This window comes from Carcharhinus amblyrhynchos, chromosome 33, assembly GCF_965287045.1.
Source record: "Carcharhinus amblyrhynchos chromosome 33, sCarAmb.v2.hapA, whole genome shotgun sequence".
Taxonomy (NCBI): domain Eukaryota; kingdom Metazoa; phylum Chordata; class Chondrichthyes; order Carcharhiniformes; family Carcharhinidae; genus Carcharhinus; species Carcharhinus amblyrhynchos.
The window spans coordinates 21,003,279-21,009,278 of NC_137356.1; positions in this window are offsets into that span (position 1 = coordinate 21,003,279).

Below are 6,000 nucleotides of genomic sequence, written 5' to 3' on the forward strand. Positions count from 1 at the left end.
CTGACTCAATTAAACCTCAAGATTCCAGTCACCCTGCGTCCAACATTGAGCAGCTACATCAAATGACCACCTCTGAAAGATGTTGTTGTGTTGTTTGTTGGAACTGAATTCCAGCAATTCCTGTCTTATCTGGAATATGAGCAGAACTCCAGGCAATGGCCTGTGCTGTCTATCACCAAGCTGGTGGCAGCAGAGGGAACTCCAACCCTTTTCAAACCTGCTGACTGCTGGAATATTGGAACTCAGACCTACAGACTTACTCATTCTATGTACCTTCTTCCGTCATGGAGGATGGAAGACAAAGAATTCAACAACCAGTCAACCTCCCCTCAGAAGGAACATTCCTGTTGACTCACGATTCCCGACTCTGGACACGTACAAAACCCGTCCTTGTATTTCACTCTGGCTGTGTCCTGAACCCGCTTTCTCTTTCCCGATCCCCCATTGATTGTGTGAGTGTAAGAAGAGGTGAATGTTGTGAAACCTCTCCCTTGTATGTTTGTGGAAAATTAAACCATGCTTTATATTTTAATCTCAGCTGGAGTTTTCTGTGCAAGTGGTGAGCAGAGGAATGTTTCCAAATTTGTGATTGCAACTGAAGTCAACAGCTTCAGTCTTCTCAAAACTTAAACAAAAACAAGAGTGAGGCAGCTGGAGTTAGAGACTTACCCGGGATACCAACAATAGTGAGGACAGGGTAGTAACCTGCTTGAATCACAAAAATTAGCCCATAAATTCGCCATGTTAATGTCATCCAATAAGCCTCCCAAACAAGATAGTTAAGTCCATTAGTTAAACTCCGATCCATTGTTGTAATATTCCGATCCTTTATTCCCAGATTCTGATCCATTGTTGTAATATTTCAATTCATTATTCCCAGATTCCGATCTCTCCTCTCCCGTTCTGTAGAGTCACTGCTCCCTGTTATTGTTGGGGGTGGTTGAAATGATTCTCACTGAAATGATTCCCTTATTATTAGAAGAGGGAGCCCCCGAGTGACACATTTAGTATCCATGGGGAGTGACATTAATTACAGTCACTAAATAAACAGGTTCAGTCACCCCTGGATGGTTTGAAGGTTTGAGGAAAGATGGAATTAACTCAGGTGTTTTCTCTGGAAAAACTGAGGCTGAGGGGGGACCTGACAGAGGTCAACAAAATCATGAGAAGCAGAGATTGGGTGGATAGTCAGAGGCTTTTTCCAAGGGTGGAAGAATCAACTACAAAAGGGCACAAGTCCGAGGTGAGGGGGTGAAGTTTCGAGAAGATGTGTAGAGGAAGTTTTTCACACAGAGAGTGATGGGTGCCTGGAACTCGCTGCTGGAGAAGGTGGTGGAATCAGGCACATTAGCAACATTCAAGGCGTATCTTGATAGACACATGAACGGGAGGTGAACAGAGAGATAGAAACTGCACATGGGAAACAAGTAATGGTCTAAATAAGGATTACAAATTGCGGCAGACTCGGTGGGCCAAAGGGCTTGTTCCTGTATTGTTCTTCGTTCCAATCCAACACTTTTTCTCCCAGAGTAAAATGGAACATTTCCCCGGTCCGTTCCACACCAGGAACTTTTATTTTTCACCATAGTCTTTGATGTGGCACTTTATTAAATACCTTCAGGAAACCTAAGTACCACACATCCACTGGTTCCCCTTTATTCACGGCACATTTTACTTCTTCAAACAGCTCAAATAAATTGTTTAACGTTGGGTGGGATTTTCTGGTCACTTGGGCTGGTGGGCTCTTATCGTTCTGCCGATAGTGAATCCCATCCATGGGTTTCGCAGAGGCGAGGGGTGTGTTCAATGAGAAACCACGATGGGGTCAGAAGATTTTGATTTGATTTCTTATTGTCACATGTATTGGTTTACAGTGAAAAGCATTGATTCTTGCATGCTATACAGACAAAGCATACAGTTCATTCAGAAAGAAAGGAGATAGCCAGAATGTAATGTTACCGTCATAGATAGGGTATAGAGAAAGATCAACTTGTGAGGTAGGTCTGTTCAAAAGCCTGATGGCAGCAGGGAAGAAGCTGTTCTTTGGCCAGTTGGTCTGTGACCTTAGAATTTTGTATCTGTATTGCGATGGGAAAAGTTAGAAGAGAGCATGCCTGAGTTGTACATGTCCTTTATTATGCTGGCTGCTTTTCCAAGATAGCCGGAAGTGTTGACAGAGTGAATGGATAGGAGACTGGTTTGTGTGATGGATTGGTCTACGTTCACGACCCTTTGTAAGTTTTTGCAGTCTTGGACAGAGTAGGAGCCATACCAAGCTGTGATACACCCAGAAAGAATGCTCTCTGTGGTACATCTGTAAAAGTTGGTGACAGTTGTAGAGGACATGCCAGATTTCCTTAGTCATCTGAGAAAGTCGAGGCATTGGTGGGTTTTCTGAATGACGGTGTTGGCACGGAGGGACCAGGACAGGTTGTTGGTGATGTGGCTGTCGAGAAATTTGATGCTGTCGTCCATTTCCAGTTCATCCCCGGTGATACATAGCAAGTGTGAGGTGGTCCACTTTGGTAGGAATAATGGTAGGAAGGATTATTACTTACGTGGTGAAAAACTGCAGCAGGCGACGGTGCAGAGGGACCTCGGGGTCCTTGTGCATGGGTCGCAAAAACCCAGCTTGCAGGTGCAGCAGGTGGTCAGGAAGGCGAATGGGATGCTGGCCTTCATAGCGAGGGGGATTGAATATAAAAGTAGGGAGGTCTTGCTGCAGCTGTATAGGGCATTGGTAAGGCCGCAGCTGGAGTACTGTGTGCAGTTTTGGACGCCGCACCTGCGCAAAGATATTTTGGCCTTGGAGGGAGTGCAGAGGAGGTTTACTAGGCTGATACCGGAGTTGAGGGGGTTGAGCTATGAGGAGAGGCTGAATAAACTAGGCTTGTACACGTTAGACTTTAGATGAATGAGGGGAGATCTCATTGAGATGTATAAGATGATGAATGGGATGGATAGGATAGAGGTGGAGAGACTCTTCCCGCTCAAAAAAGACAGTAGGACTAGGGGGCACAGCCTCAAGATAAAGGGGGGGGGGGGCAGTTTAGAACGGAGTTGAGGAGGAATTTCTTCACTCAAAGGGTGGTGAATCTCTGGAATTCTCTACCCGTTGAAGTGGTGGAGGCTGCCTCGCTAAATATTTTTAAGACGCGGGCTGATGGGTTTTTGATAAGAGAGGGGATTAAGGGTTATGGGGAGAGGGCGGGAAAGTGGAACTGAGCCACGACAGATCAGCCATGATCTTATTGAATGGCGGGGCAGGCTCGAAGGGCTCGAGGGCCTACTCCTGCTCCTATTTCTTGTGTTCTTATATTCTTATGATATAGACAGTGGCACGACCTCCATTATGCTTCCTGAAGTCGATGATGATCTCCTTTGTTTTGTTGACACTGAGGGAGAGATTATTGTCATTGCACCAGTTCACCAGATTCTCGATCTGATTTCTGTCCTATCTCATCATTGTTTGAGATCTGACCCACTACGGTGGTGCCATCAGCAAACTGAAAAATGGAGTTGGAGGGGAATTTGGCCTCACAGCCATAGGTGTATAAGGAGTCTAGTAAGGGGCTGAGGACACAGCCATGTGGGGGACCTGTGTTGTGGATGATCATGGAGGAGGTATCGTTGTGTATCTTTACTGATTGTATCGTAGTTGGTGCCAGTGGAAGCAGCAAGTGGGAAGCAGACATTGAAGGATGAAGTAGGTGAGTGACATGATGGCAGCAGAGTTTAATGTGGGACAATGTGTTGTAAAGTGAAAAGTGGGTCAATGTCCCCTCACTCACCTTGACCAGTTTGCAGTGGCCCTTTTGAACTCAGGTACGTTACGCAGTGAGTTCCACAAAGGGCGACAAGTATCAGGTGAAGGTCCAACACTACGGTATTGAACACTTCAGAATATTGAATTTGATGATCAGCCAGGATCAAAATGAATGGAGGAACAGCCTCAAAGGGCCGAATGGCCCACTCCTGCTTCTAGTTTCTGTGTTTCCATATCAAGGATTTCATCAAAACAGAAAAAGATAAAGAATTGAAATGAAATGGTGTTAAAGAGTGGAGGAGATAGGGATTGAGGATTGATCCAGTTCCACAGAGAATGGGATTGGAAAGGTACAACAGGAGTAGGTGGGATAACTCTAGATAAGGAAGGAATATGGACAAAGAGAGGAAAAGACTTTGGACACTGACTTTTAGGGAGCCGCCCCCTTTTTCTTTGTCCGAATGTAATTTGAGTTTGTTTGTTTGGTTCGACCCAGCCAAAAGAACGACCCGAAAGACTGACCCGAAAGACCCTGCGGTGCCCAACGGGCACGGAAGGCCTCGACAGTGCCCGTGGACACTGCGTGCTCCCTCTCCAGGGACACCCGGCCGCGAACGTAGCCGCGGTAGAGGGACAGGCAGTCGGGACGGACGGCCCCGTCGATCGCCCGCTGCCTGGACCTGTTGATGGAGCAATGGTCTGGAGGCAATGCAGAGAGCTCTGCAGATGGAGAAGAATGTGATCCAGAGTCTGCTGGATCTGCACAAACTCTCCTCTGGGAACTCTGACCCTCATCTGTGTGACTTCCTGGAGACTCACTACTTGGATGAACAAGTGAAGATGATCAAGAAGCTTGGAGATCACATCACCAACCTGAAGAGACTGGGAGGCCCTGAGAATGGCCTGGGAGAGGACCTGTTTGACAGGCTCACCCTCAACTGACTGGGATTCGAATGGAAATGTCAGCTCTGCTGCATTTGAAAATAAACCATTTTTGTCTCTGGAAAAAAATATACAGTCTATATCATCGGAAAAAAAAACAGCCTGATTGGTTAAAAAAAGCCCCGGGGGGTGTGTGTGTGTAAATTGCTGTCAGCTGAGTGTGGGCTGTGTGTATAAAAGGTGTTACTTGGTGCCTGAAGGGATGCTTGAGTTGTTTGTTATGATGGGGGATTTTGGAGTGAGGGGTTCCTTCCCAGTGCTGGTGTTAGTTGGAGCTGTTTGTTGCTCTGATACGTGGCAACAGTTTCCATGGGGAATAGTCAAAGCCACCCCGAGGCCTCAGACACTCCCTCCTCCTGGGCCTCCCTTTGATTCCCATTTGCGTGTGTCTGAGGGTCAAGGTGTGTCTCCAGTGCAGAGTGTGAGGGTGCAGTGTGGAGAGGACAAGCTGCTGCTCAGGGTCCAGCTGGATTTATTTGGAACCAGGCACCTGGTTAAAGCTGCTGATCTGACCCTGGGGACAGCAGGTTGTCGGCCAACCAGGATCTACTCTCAGAACCACACTGTCCTCTTTGACTATGGGCTCCATGAGTGTGGCAGCAGATTGCAGGGAATGTGAATCCTCAAACTCTGCCTCTGAGCTGGGGCTGGAGGTTGTTCCCCACTCTTCACTCCAACACTTGGTCAGATCTCATTGATATTGAGGAGATAGCTGTCTCCTGCTTTCTAAAGACCAAACTAGCTTTCTGTTCAGGATTTGACTTTCACTGGTCTGAGTCTCTCCAACCCCATTGTTCTGGAAGCTTCTCTTTGCTTCCTCCCAGCTTTTCCTATTTTGAGGATTTTTCAGTTTGATTTTCCCCCTCATTCAGATCAACTCAACTGAGGGTTGAGTTTCAGTCCAGTTGAATAGAAATGGGTTGAATCTGAATGAAATGGGAGTTGAGATGGATTGGACTAAAGAGGAACTCCACACTTCCCACTTTCCCAGTCATTGGAATAAAAGGCTCCCTGATTCCAAACTGTGCTATTTCCCTGCTCCCAATTCCTGAGAACTTGTAGCTGCTTTTCCTGTGAACTGAAGCTTTTTTTCAATCCCTTCCCTGTTAATTCTGGTCTTGTGCTAATGATCTCTCCTTGCAGCAAGGGCTGAGGTTGCATAGCAACACTGCTAACCAGATGAGGCCCTTCAGCCCGTTCCCCAGTCATTATGATCAGAACTGAGCTTCCCACAGCCTCCATGTTCCTGTCTTTACAACATGATTCCCTCAATGGCCAGAAAGAAATGCCTC